This window comes from Drosophila melanogaster, chromosome 2R (genome assembly GCF_000001215.4).
Source record: "Drosophila melanogaster chromosome 2R".
NCBI lineage: Eukaryota > Metazoa > Arthropoda > Insecta > Diptera > Drosophilidae > Drosophila > Drosophila melanogaster.
In genome coordinates, this window is record NT_033778.4 from 3,088,727 (window position 1) to 3,102,563 (window position 13,837).

General features: G+C 40.7%; 1 protein-coding gene across 1 annotated transcript in view; it reads left to right on the forward strand.

The window, feature by feature from the left end:
- The window catches only part of dpr21 (defective proboscis extension response 21), a 124,513-nt gene that overhangs the window by 22,228 nt on the left and 88,448 nt on the right, over positions 1–13,837 (forward strand). The window lies entirely within an intron of this gene.

Here is a 13,837-nt window from a genome sequence, read left to right on the forward strand (position 1 = left end):
GATTTTAGGGCGCTAGCGAAAGAAATTGTTGGAGTAGTGCTTGGGACAGTTAGGGGTGGTTGAAAAATCGGTTGCGGAGAGTAGAAATTGACTTTGTTGTATGTATGTGCTGTGGCAATACGTTTGTTTAGGCGGCTCTTCAATTCTTTGTACACCACACAGCCTCTGTAGTTTGCAGTATGTTTTTCCCCGCAGTTACTGCATTTCTTCACAGACTTATCGTCCTTGTTTTTGGGGCAGTTTGCGGTAGTATGAGGTTCGCTACAGACAACACATACGGACTTAAGGGTGCAGTATGCCTTGGTGTGGCCGTATTCTTGGCAATTAGTACATTGAACTGGATTTTTTCATTTGCTTGAACATTTTATTGTTTTTTGCACACCGCGCTTTTCATTTTTATAATGCAAAAATTTCCACAATTTGTTTCGATCATTTCGGCCTTAGCCATTCAACCGGACATTGCCGGTCCTTGTTCAGGCTAAGTGCCGCGGACCTGGAGGAATGACCCCAGGTCGGCACTAGGTTTGATATTACCTAAATATAAGTTGCATATCATAACAATCGAATATTTGTTTTTAGGCTTTGTTTTTATTCCGCTTGATTGACTTGAAGTTTGGTAACAATCCGCTCCGCTCGGTTCTCCTCCAAGAGTGTCACTTGGCTCCCCAGCTATAAGCGTCGAGCCCTCTGCCAGCCAACATAAGTGCTGACCAGGTGCAACGTGACTTTCGCTGTCGCACCCGAGTGTTGCAGTCATGAGAGTGTCGGCCCGGCAACTCCGCAAAATGTTGTTGATCTTCCGCTGACACCGCGGAATACCAGAACTGTGCTGACGCTGATATGGTGCCAACAGCGGCGGTGGGGCAGGGAACGCCACACTTGCAGATCGTTGACCAAATCAGCCGTAACACCAGTTGTACGGAGTGAGGAGCCAAGGGAAGTGTTTAGCTGGTATTAACTTATATAAGTGAAATATTTTAATAACGATTTAAAAACGTATAACTACAAATAAAACATACATAAATATAAAATATTTATAAACAATTTTAAATGGCATCATTAGTGGCATGTGATTTGTGCAACGAATGTATCAAAATTAGTGTGTTTGATTCTCAATACGCGAAATGCTCAAAACCTAGTAAAACCTGAGAGGGTTTCATGTTAAATTCTAAAATAAGATGTGACCTTACGCTTTAATCTAGTAAAAAATTATAAATTTGATTATCACTACCAACGCTGTGCATTCAACATTTTAATGGATGGCGGAAAACTGGATGATCTACAAAACCCATCAAATCACCGAGAAGAGTACAATATGAAATCAGCTAAGTCATTAAAACGATTGATTGATCGTCGGGGAGAGAAGTTAAAAAAATGTTTTTTTGTATTACTTACATCTGAGACGACATTTCTAGTAAAATCATATCGATTTGATATGATTAATTTAAAAGAGTTTTATCAGCAGTTATAAAAAAAAATATAGTCGAAATTATAAAGCATTGTATTACAGAATTACAGACAGCATAGATTACAGAACAATAAAATTTAACATAAGTGTATATGGTACATACATAACAGATGGAAACAATGATACACTTTAAAACTGTCTACAAATCTTTATGTATAAATGTAAACATTATTGATAAGCTAAATTTTTCCATAGATTGCTTACTTGAGTAGTGAATTCCAAGAAAAAGACTCTGGCTGGAATATTAAAATATCAACTTCTTTGAAACTACTATAATAAAACTGGAAAACATTCCTGCCAGCGGATACATAAAAGCTCCTCAAAATAAGAGCCCGAAATGGGCAGAATTCTGACATATTTTGTTTCAAGAGGTGTATTTATAGCATTTATAGCTAATAAAAACCATGAGAATATAACATTTACATCCCCGCAAAAAAAAAGAAATATTCGGGAGAAATAATGACAAGGCCTGAAAGCTATAACATTAATAATAATAATGAAATTATTGTGTATGGCGGAATGACTTTTGATTTTTCGGGAATTAAATTTCCAATCGAAACAATCGGTTTTCGAAACTTTAAGAAAAACAATCTCAACTTTAGCATAAATATTTATGAAATTGAAAAAATATTTATTGCTGGTGAAATAATTTTTGATCCCACGATTAATACAAAAGATAGAAAACGGAATAACATATATGGAACCGATACTGTTGTCCAAAACTTAATGCATTATGCGAATATAACAAATCTCAATACATTATGCTCTTCACAATTTTCTAAAGGGAAATCGGGAGGATATTTTTGTGAAAACTGTCTGCAATGCTATCACGTAAAAAGCACTACTTGCAGCCAACTTGAATGCGGAAATGCGTTCTCTTGGTATCCTACCCCTGATACGACATATTTTAAAGGGTATCACAAAAAATTATCTCCTCCAGTGGTCATTTATGCAGACATTGAAGCTGTTCTTGAAAATTACAAAACGTGCTTGAATTCTTCTGCTACTTCGTCAACCACCCAAGTACAAAATCATCTGGCACTATCTTTATATGCTCATAAATATTACCATATTCTTAACGAGATGTCGACCTACGAAGGTAAATAGAACATTTAAAAAAATATATTTTTTTTTACATATTCAAATTTTACAATTGTTCAGGCGTTGATTGTATACAAACATTTTGTAAAACTCTTAAAGAGAAAACTGTATTACAAATATTGGACCACCTCCAAGAAACCCACTGGTGCATCATTTGATGAACAGATGGTAATTGTTGCGCCTCTGAGAAAATATAAATGCGAGCGACCTGGACAAATTCTTCGACCAATTTTCTGGAGAATACGTGGGTCCTATTCATAAGAGCTGTAAGCCTAAGTATAGGCTAAGTTTATAGCCTAGCTTTATATAATTTATCTAAATATTATATCCATTTATTCATTACTAAATTGTAGGGGGATTTAAGTCCCATTCCTTGCAATAAAGAACTCTATATAGCATTTACGCAGACAATAAAACTCCATGCAGTTAGAAGTTATAAAATAAGATACATAGATTTAGTCAGACTTTTAAATACAAGCTTAGAAAAACTATCAAGCTATATGGAGGATAAAGATTTTAAAATTCTATATATGAAATTTTAGGGAGAAAAATTTTAGCAAGTGAAGAGGAGGGGGTGTTTCCATACTACTATTTAAATAGTTTTGAAAAGTTTAATGATACCCAGCATCCAAGCATTGATAGTTTTTAAAATTCTCTTAGTGAAGAAAATTGTAGTTTAGATGACTTTCGCACAGAAAGTATGGCAAACATTTAACAGTAGAACTAATAAAGATTATTTTTTTTTAAACTATATTTAGAAAGCGACGTTCTAATTCTAGTAGATGTTTTTGAAAATTTCAGTAAAACTTTCAACAAAATTTTTTATGTTTTTTAGCCATCAATAACATGGGATGCTATGCTCTAGTTCATGTAATGTAAATTTAGAACTAATGAGTGATTTTAATCTTCTTAACTTTATATAGTTATATTCTAATCATTTTCGTTCCATTTATTTTTATATCGCCATTTAGTTCGTGATCATTTTGTGCGATTGTAGTTTCAGTTAGATTCCACAGGAAATCCAAAGAACCACTGGATATCTTTTTTGTATGTCTCGAACCAGCGAGCACCAACACCGAGGTAAAGAGGACTTGCTGGTTGGTCGTCACCATAAAGCGCCCACTAAAGTTCAACGACGTATTTCCGTGCTTCAAATGCTAAGTGTTTGGACACACCCACCGCTATTGCTTCCTTGTATTCCGCTGTTGTGAAATGTTGTGGTCCTCACCACTCCAGATCATCCACCAAGAACTACGTTGAGAAAGCATGCGATTAATGCGATCTTTTCCATCATGAAAGGAATGATGGAAAGGATGATGAAGAAAATGTTCTCGCAGATGACGCAGCTTTTGGAATCCGAGATCCACTTTAACATCAGAGGGTATGATATTATCCTTGCCAACCATTCATCTAGCAGAGCACACGGAGGAAAAGCCATGATCATCAGTAGTGGTATTCAGTACACGGAACTTCCCGCGATTCAGGAGGAATGGGCACAGTGCACCGTGACCAGGATTACCAGTCCACAAGGAGATATCACCATTGGTGCGGCTTCCTCCCCAGACACCCGATAACGAAGCCCCACCTTCATGTCTTCTTCGTAGCATCCGGAGACTATCGCCAAATACTCCTTGTGGGAACCCGTACAAGCAACCCCAAGGGAAATACGCTGCACAGGTACATGCAGCGCAAAAGCCTGGACTGCCATTTTACTGGAGAGCCCACCCTGTGGCTCTCAGACCCTTTAAAGCCGGCTGGTCATGCTGGACTACGCAATCTTCAAGATAATAAGCGCCAACTACGATCCAGCGCAGTAAGCATGCTCTTAAACATCCCCGACCTGAACCCAGACCCCCCTCTTTCACCATAAAGCAACATAGAGGAAGAACTGAGAGAGAGAGTAGCTGGAACCAGGAGACCCACAGCATAACCTGCGGAATGTCACGAGGCACACAAGAACCCCTGTGAAGAAGATGTCAACCGTAAGAAAAGCGGACAGTTAATGGTGTCGGTCTGTGGCCGAAAATGCTGAAGCTTTTGCTGACTATCTACACAGTGAACTCTCCCATTTTAACAGAGGCTCTGGTGCTTCCAGCATAATATTCGTAGACAGCCCATGTGCTTCTAGTCCGCCAATACAGCCGGTCGCTCCAGCAATTCACCAGGTCCGGATCAAACCGATGAATCAGCAAAAACTCTGGAACTCTCGTCAAACCATCTGCTTCTCTTAACTGTTTTGAATGCTACACCGATAAATAACCCACAACGTTGACTCTTTCTAGCCCATAATGGTGATACAAACGTTTTTAAAACTGAAATGGAGTGGGCGGAATTGCTTGTTGTTGCGGCTGCTGCGGCGAATTCCTCCAGAAATTAAACGCCCGGGATCGACTTCAATTTTTGCACTTTATTATCGCACTTGTAAATTAAGACTAACTTAAAACTAACATTGGAAATACCGCGGGACCGCGGAGTGGTGAATACCTTGCGGGAAGGAAGGAGAGCGAGAGGAGAGAAGGAGAGCGCGAGCAGCGGTGCTTGCGAGCCGTGGAGGAGCTTTGAGTACAAGCATTGGCCGCTTACACTGCCGCTCAACTGTTTGCGCCCTTCTGGCGTGAACAAAAACCAATCTGGAACAATTAAGTAAGGTCAATATGCAAGTCCGGGAAGCGGTGGATATTGACAATACTCATTTTCATGAGTAAAATAAATGAAAATAAATGCTCTGCTTGCTGCACCGAGAACTCCGCTCGAAGTAGAGGCCCACAGACTGCTGCCGCTTCCTCCCAGAACATTGGCGCTCTTTCGGCTTAGGCGAAGAGTATGAAAGGAATATGCTAGAACAGGCGATCCACGTATCCAGCGGATTCACAGTAGACTTGCCTGCATAAGGCCCTTGATCGAAGAAAGCAAACACAAATAGACAACTTCCTGGATAACTTGGGTACAAACGGGAGCACAAATTACTCACTGTCGCGAATAACGGAACGTTAGCCCTCCCCCTTCAGCTATCAAAAATCCGTCCGGTGGCTGGTGTCGCACTAGCGTGGAAAAAGATGAATTGTTCGCTAACAACCTTGCGCCGGAAAATCTTTGCCTTTAAATAATCCTACCTGATAGTGCTGTAAAACTGGAAGAAGTTATAAAGAACTTATAGCAAAACTGCCACCCAAGAAAGCCCCAGGTGCAGACTTTTAGTATCATTCGACTGCCAGCAGATCAAGCATTACAGTTTCTGGTATTAATTTACAACAGCATTCTTGACCTGGGGAAATCGGCGAATTTAATAGTGATACTTAAGCCCATGAAAAAACCATTGGACGTTGACTTATTTGGAGATGATGATTCTTAACAGGCGCTTACTTACCACATTCCGAAGTTCCAGTATGGTTTCCGATTGCAACACGGTACCCCTGAGCAACTATATAGAGTAGTAAACTTTGCTATGGAGGCTATGGAAAAGAAAGAGTATGCAGTAGCTGCCTTTATTGACATATAATAGACATATGACAGATTATGGCACCGTGGGCTCCTATGTAATGCAAAGAGGTTCTTTCCACCGAAACTGTATTTCGTTATTAAACATTCGACGATTTGGATTCAAGTCGTCAGCGAAGACAATAGCAGCTGGAGTTCCACAAGGAAGCGACGTTCACGAACTGAACATGTAGTTGTCCTGGTGTCAGTATCAATAGAAGAACACGCAACCACCATCAGGCCACCTATAAATACCGTGGAATAACCCTCGACAGGCATTTTACCAATTCAACAAGCGTTCAGGACCAAGACAACTAGGATAACTTGGCTCATTGCACCACGCAACAAATTATCGCTTTGCCTTTTTTTTATTATTCGTTGGTTTGTTTATTAAAGCTTCTCATTATGAGAAGTTTACAAATCTTAAAAAGTACTTAACTAACAGTCACTATTGCAACTGATATGAGTTTGTGTAGCCCTAATAATTATCGTTGGGTTGGCATATCATTACGACGAAGTCGGGTTCGGCTAGATAGCCGTGTTAAGTCTATCGCAAGCCTGTTCGGATGGGCACGTAGTTTGTTGCGATATTTTTCCATTTGTTTGGCTATTTCATCTCTGACCGGAAGTATGAATAAATCCCTATGTAAGTTATCACTTCGAACGTACCACGGTGCGCCGGTGATGGTACTTAGGGTTTTCGATTGGGCTCGTTGGATGATTTCTACGCTGCTGTTACTGGCGTTCCCCCATAGCTGGGAGCCATAGGTCCAGGTCGGTTTTAGGACGGAGTTGTAGAGTAAGACCTTATATTCCAGTCTTAGGGGAGAGCGTATACTAAAAAGCCAACGTAGATTATTGGTTTTTAGTTTGAGGTGTGTTCTTTTTCCCTAGATGTGTCTACGCCAAGTGAGTCGTCTGTCAAGATGAATATCTAGATACGTAACTTCATTTGATTTTGGAATAACCGTGCTATTTAGTATGAGCGAAGGCCAACTTGTCTGTTGAGGGAAAAAGTTACGTCTTTACATTTCTGTTCATTGACTTTTATTCGCCAGTCAGAAAGCCATTTCTCAATATGTGCCAGGTAGAGAGCAATTTGTGCAGTAGCTTGCCGTGGACATTTAGAGCGGCTGAGGATTGCAGTGTCATCGTCAAATGTAGATATTGTTAGCTACCTCGATGTTGGTCGCCTGTATATAGTAGATATAGTGTTGGGCCAAGTACGCTGCCTTGAGGAACCTCAGCTTCTATGATGTGGTCCTCAGACGTACCAGTGCCGCATCTAACTAAGAGCACTCTATTGTGCAGATACGACTTTAAAAGTTTATGGGTGCATTCAGGGAGTGTTGACAAAATTTTACGTCGAGAAAAATGGCAGTGCAGTACTCTCTCTTTTCGAATGCAGTTCGAGTTTCAGTTGTGATTCGATTGACTTCTTCGATTGTTCCAGCAGACATATTTCGAAGAGTTTTCACATACATGGTAGTAAACTTACAGGTCTGTATGATGATGACTTTCCCAGTTTCGGTATCACAATGATGATTGACTTTTTCAATAACGAAGGGAAGTGGCCAATTCCATGTATAGCATTAAAGAGATGGAAAATAGTTTGGACGGCACAAAATGGAAGTTCGATGATCATATTAGGGTAAATAGAAAAAGAAAGTGTGGAATTCACTTGTTTTTCTACCTGTGATCGTGCAGGTGACTATTTTCATGTACATATTGGCCCCAGCCTGTTCTACGGTCTAGACGTATACGTCGTTGGAGCAAAATGGGACCTAAATAATATCCGGGTTCTATAGGCGAAGACCTGGAGAAAGATTTCTGGAGCTCCTTGGTACATGAAAACTAGGCACATCAAACGCTATCTCAAGGTACCCAAGCTGGGAGACAAGCTCAAAGCATCGCTAAAAAATACATAGAAAAGCTTAATGCACACCCAAACAGCCTTTTCAGAAAGCGAACCACATCTGCAGCACAGAAAACTAGGGTCAGAAAAAGACTCCAACGACTCCACCCTCTTGATCACCCCGACCGGGCCTTGATATAGGAGGACTTATTATACATCAATAATAATTCTCTTTAGTTCTACTAGAATAAAGCTTCTGTGTCAAACACATAATAAAAACTAAAACATGGTAAACAGTTCAAATTCAGTTGCCACATAGGTAACGGAGTGTTAGGCTTTTGGCTTTTATAGATCCTGAGAATGCGACGTTCGACTCGGCTATTGATCCTGATAGTGAATATATACACTTTATGTAATCGGAAACGCATCCTTCTGTCTGTTACATACTTTTCAACGAATCTAGTATACCTTTTCACTCTAGTCTTACGGGTGTTACATACTTTTTAACGAGTCTAGTATACCCTTTTACTCTATGAGTAACGGGTATAATTAGATAATTAAGGATGATACGAGATATATTTTACCAGATAATTATATGCTAATTATGCAGCACACACATCCGCAGGCTTCATTTTAATATTTCGATGATAAATATTATTGTATACATCTACAAGAATTTTTATTTTATGAATCCATTTTTAGTCACCCTCCATACTAAACATTTTCCACATACGATTATGGTAACGATTTATATGACATTTTTTCATTAATTCCCTAAAAGTAGAATTAAAAAATTCTTTTCCTTGTTCTGACTAAATGTTCTTCAACTGAATCAATTTGCCATGTATCATTGGCATTAGCAAATCATTGCAAAATAATTACAAGAATTGGACAGACCCCATATCAACCTTAAGTTATGACCAACATAATATACGAAACCAAAAATGACTTCATGATCCTGTGTCTTTCGAAAAGCTGTAACTGTTTTATCCTAGTTCTGCTAGTTGCAACAGCTAGTTTAGAGAGTTGGTGTTTTCGTCCCACCAAATTTATGATCGTTCGACCTTCATGCCCTTGGCCGGCTCGAGACCAAGGTTCCGGAGTTCAAGGTCCATTAATTAACCCTCATCATCAATTCAAGCATTATAGTAAGCTTTCAATACCTACTTGGAAACAATAAAGAAGTTTTTGTAAAAGAGTTAAATGCCAACTTTGTCGGCCTGAACTGTCATACCTAATTTCTTTCATTTTAAACCACCATTTAAAATTAAGGAATTGGATAATGAAACTCTTAAGAAACAGAATCTCAAACTAATCGACTGGTCAGCTTGAGATATTCCGTATACAAGTTAACACAAGCCAACTGACCCATCAGTTTCTATTTGCATTTACCAGAATAAAGAGCGGCAGCTTGTCAACTCCGACTAGACGTCGTAAAACACATTTTTATTACTTACTCTGCCAGACCACAAGGCTGGCAGTTAAAAGAGGAAAAATCCTCTCAATAATAATCATCTCCTGCTCCCCGGACCCCCCCGGAGCAGCCGGCGAATGAAGCCCTTTACCTCTGGAGGAAACCTAACGGAATATCGCAAGACGGTGCGATTCATCATTAAATAATTGACGTTCAACTTGGGGTAAAACCACCACCCACCACCACCATCACCAACACCGCCCATACAGCTTCCAAATTTGCGGCAAGGCAAAATACAGCGGCACAGGAAAAGTGAAGGGAATAAGTGACGAAATAATAATAATAAGTGGGAACCGATGCTACACGCATTTTAAGTCTGTTAATATTTTTATGTACCACAAACCGCTGCACAGAAGCCTTAAAAAAAAAAATAATAAGAAAATTTTTAATCAACGCCAATGTTCAAGTGAAAAAAATTATTTCAGGTTCCTAGAGAGTCCATGTCCTCCTAGCCCAGAAGAGGTTGCGCAGGAGATCGCCTCCCTAAAGGCTAGCAAATCCCCAGGACTGGATCGCATCGACGCCACATCCCTTAGAATGCTGACACCTCCCTGTTCCCAGTTGCTGGCCAACATATACAACAGATGCTTCTCACTAGGGTACTTCCCGAGATCATGGAAACGTGCAGAAGTCATTCTCATCCTCAAACCTGGAAAACCTGAAGCCAATCTTGCCTCATATAGACCGATTAGTCTGCTGGCAATCCTCTCCAAAATACTCGAAAGAGTATTTCTGCGCAGAGTGTTGCCAGTACTGGACGAGGCTGGACTGATCCCTGATCACCAGTTTGTCTTCAGGCGATCCCACGGAACACCCGAGCAATGCCACCGGCTCGTAGCACGCATCCTAGATGCATTCGAAAACAAACGCTACTGTTCGGCCGTATTCCTGGATGTCAAGCAGGCGTTCGACAGAGTGTGGCATCCTGGACTCCTCTACAAACTCAAGTCCCACCTTCCCAGTTCCCACTATGCCCTACTCAAATCGTATACTGAAGGAAGAGAGTTCCAAGTGCGATGCGGTTCCTCAACCAGCACGACAAGGCCTATACGAGCCGGAGTACCTCAAGGCAGCGTCCTTGGTCCCATCCTCTACACCCTGTTTACAGCAAACCTCCCTATCATAACCTCCCGTTACCTCACAGCAGCCACCTTTGCAGATGACACGGCGTTCCTTGCCACCGCAACAAACCCTCAACGAGCATCAGCCATCATCCAAAGGCAACTGGATGCATTGGATCCATGGCTGAAACGCTGGAACATCGTGATCAACGCTGATAAATCCTCCCACACCACCTTCTCTCTGCGCAGAGGAGAATGTCTCCCGGTCTCACTCGACGGCGACACCATCCCTACCTCCAGCACCCCCAAATACTTAGGGCTGACCCTGGACAGAAGGCTGACTTGGGGCCCCCACATCAACAGAAAGCGTATCCAGGCCAACATACGCCTTAAGCAACTCCACTGGCTCATCGGTAAAAAGTCCAAACTGCGAGAGAAACTATAGATTCTCGTCTACAAGACTATTCTCAAGCCAATCTGGACGTACGGAATTCAGCTGTGGGGCACTGCAAGCACATCACATAGAAGGAAGATCCAGCGATTCCAAAACAGATGTTTGAGAATAGTCTCCAACGCCCATCCCTACCACGAAAATTCCGCCATCCACGAGGAGCTCGGGATTCCATGGGTAGACGACGAGATCTACAGACACAGTGTGAGATATGCTAGCAGACTGGAGAACCACCACAACCACCTGGCCATCAACCTTCTAGACAATAGCCAATCCCTAAGACGCCTGCAGAGAACGCACCCGCTTGACCTTACTCAACATACTTAATCATACTTAACCCCTACCCAAGTACACTCGATGTACTCCCCTTACGTTAATGTTTCCCTCCAAAAAATTTAATTATTGTCCACTAGGACAGATTTTAAATAATAAATAAAAGGCTACACAAAAAAAAAAAAAAAAAAAAACCAATATTTTATTATTTTAAACAAATAAATTATTTTTAACAGAAATTATTTTGAACAAAAAAATTATTTTCAACAGAAAGTATTTTAAATAAAAAAATATATTTTCAACAGAAATTAATGTGAATAAAAACAAAAATCATATAATTATTTTTTATAACAGCGCATATGTTCCCTTTCCATTTATTATTGTTGTTTTGTGTTTCCATTCGATTCCAGCGCGACATTCGACGCTGCAGCCTTTGTCTTTATTTATTGTTTGTTTGTCTTTGGTCAACTGCTACCCAAACAGACAGCTTTGCATACCTAAGCGAATTCGACTGCTCATGCAGCCCGGATTCTCACAGAATTGGAATAATAGACCATACTCCGATAGCAATAATCAAGCCTATAAGACGTAAAAAATCCCCCTGCAATGGCGATAGGTCCAGAACAGCTCAAAGCTGTAATACAGGCTATTGTGGACAAGGCCGCCAAAAACGAACTCGCACAAAATGAAATGCGTCAGAAAATTCAGGAGCTGGCCAGCGAGTTGGCAGAAGCACATGTCTTGCCCACCTCAGGTGTGGCCCCCGTTATAAGAACTTACGAACCCATAGATATAAATAATCGTTCTCCGTGTAGCGGGACTTTAGACGCCGTTAAATGTTTGCCTGAATTCTCGGGGTCACAGGAATCATATGTTTCGTGACGACAAGCGGCGATAGCTGCATATCGCATATTTAAAAATTTCAACGCCACCTCTCGCCATTACGAGGCAGTGAGATTTTTTTTTTGTTTTTTAATTTATTTATTAAGGCATACGGGGAAATCTTGGTGCCCCTTTGTGTCCTGCTTTCCTTTGAGGTCTGTTTAGAGCGCTAGCCAGAAGATTTCTGTGACGCTCCAACCTGTCATGATATCTACTTGAGTGCTGGTTTAACTCGTCAAATACCGTTGCGAGTTTAAGGTCATGCCACCACTGTTACAAAAAAATGTTTTGTTTAAATTTTTAATTTAAAAGCGACTTTTTTCATTCTACCAGATTTTACAATATTCGACAGGATAATCGTGGCCGATCTGTTAATACAGGCCAGTGCATCATTTTGATTCGCTTCCGCCCAACTCAAATGGGGTAAAGAGGTTGAGAAGATTTCATTCAATAAATACACTGACGTCAACTTAGCTAACGTGGAGTGCGCAGATGCACCACCTGTGGTGAAGAAGGCATTTCTGGGGATGAGAAAAAGCCTAAAAAACGCCTTCGCAGATCCCAACGAGGCCCTACCACAAGACCTGCTTAAAAATGGTATAACAACCCAATATGGGTGGGTGATAAAAAAGGAACCGACGAGGCCGGCAATCAAAATAGGCGATTGGTCATAGACTTTCGTAAGCTAAACGAAAGGACTATCCCGGACAAATCCCCGATACCAGATATCCAGAAAAAAACCGCGAAAAAACTTCTTTCTCCGTAAGCGGAGGGAAGTACGAATTCAAGAGGCTTCCCTTTGGCTTGAGAAATGCTGCCAGCATCTTTCAGAGAGCCATTGATGACAGTCTCAGAAAGCAAATCGGCAAGACTTGCTATGTCGATGATGTAATAATCTTCTCAGAAAATGAGAATGCTCATATAACGTGGATAATCACGTGGATTAGGTTTTAAAAACCATAAGCGATGTAAATATGAGAGTTTCAGTAAAAAAAAATCAAGTTTTTTTTTATAAAGCGTAACCTTTCTTGGCTTTATAGTCAACAGTGATGGCACAACTACCGACCCAGAAAAGGTCAGGGCCATAAAAGAGTTCCCGGAACCAAAAACAGTATTTGAGGTTAGATCATTCCTAGGTCTCGCGAGCTATTACAGATGCTTTATTAAGGACTTTGCAGCTATAGTAAGGCCTATTTCGGACATCTTAAAGGCCGAAAATGGAAATGTAAGCAGACATAGATCGCGACACATCCAAGTACAATTCAATGAGGTGCAAAAAAATTCTTTCGAAAAACTGCGCAACATTTTGGCATCCGAAGATGTTATGCTCAGATACCCGGATTACAAGAAGCCATTCCATCTAACGACGGATGCTTCAGCCTACGGTATTGGAGCAGTGCTTTCACAAGAGAACCGTCCTATTACAATGATCTCGGAGACATTAAAGGATTGGGATATGAACTACGCCACAAATGAAAGAGAATTATTAGCCATCGTTTCCGCGTTGGCCAAACTGCGACACTATTTATAGCCATTATATAAGATATTCGAATTGGGGGTGGCAGGGGGATCCCTCGCTGCTGTCCAATTTATTAGGTTGAGAGGAACTTTCCTCTTTTAACTACCAGCCTTGTGGTCTGGTAGAGTAATTAATACAAGTATGTTTTACGACGAACAGTCGGAGTGATAATGTAGACGAGCAACCGCTCTTTATTAAAGTCAAACATAAACTGAATATAAAAAATGAATCTTACAGCTAACAAAAGACTCGCAGCGGCCACGCAAATATGCTGTG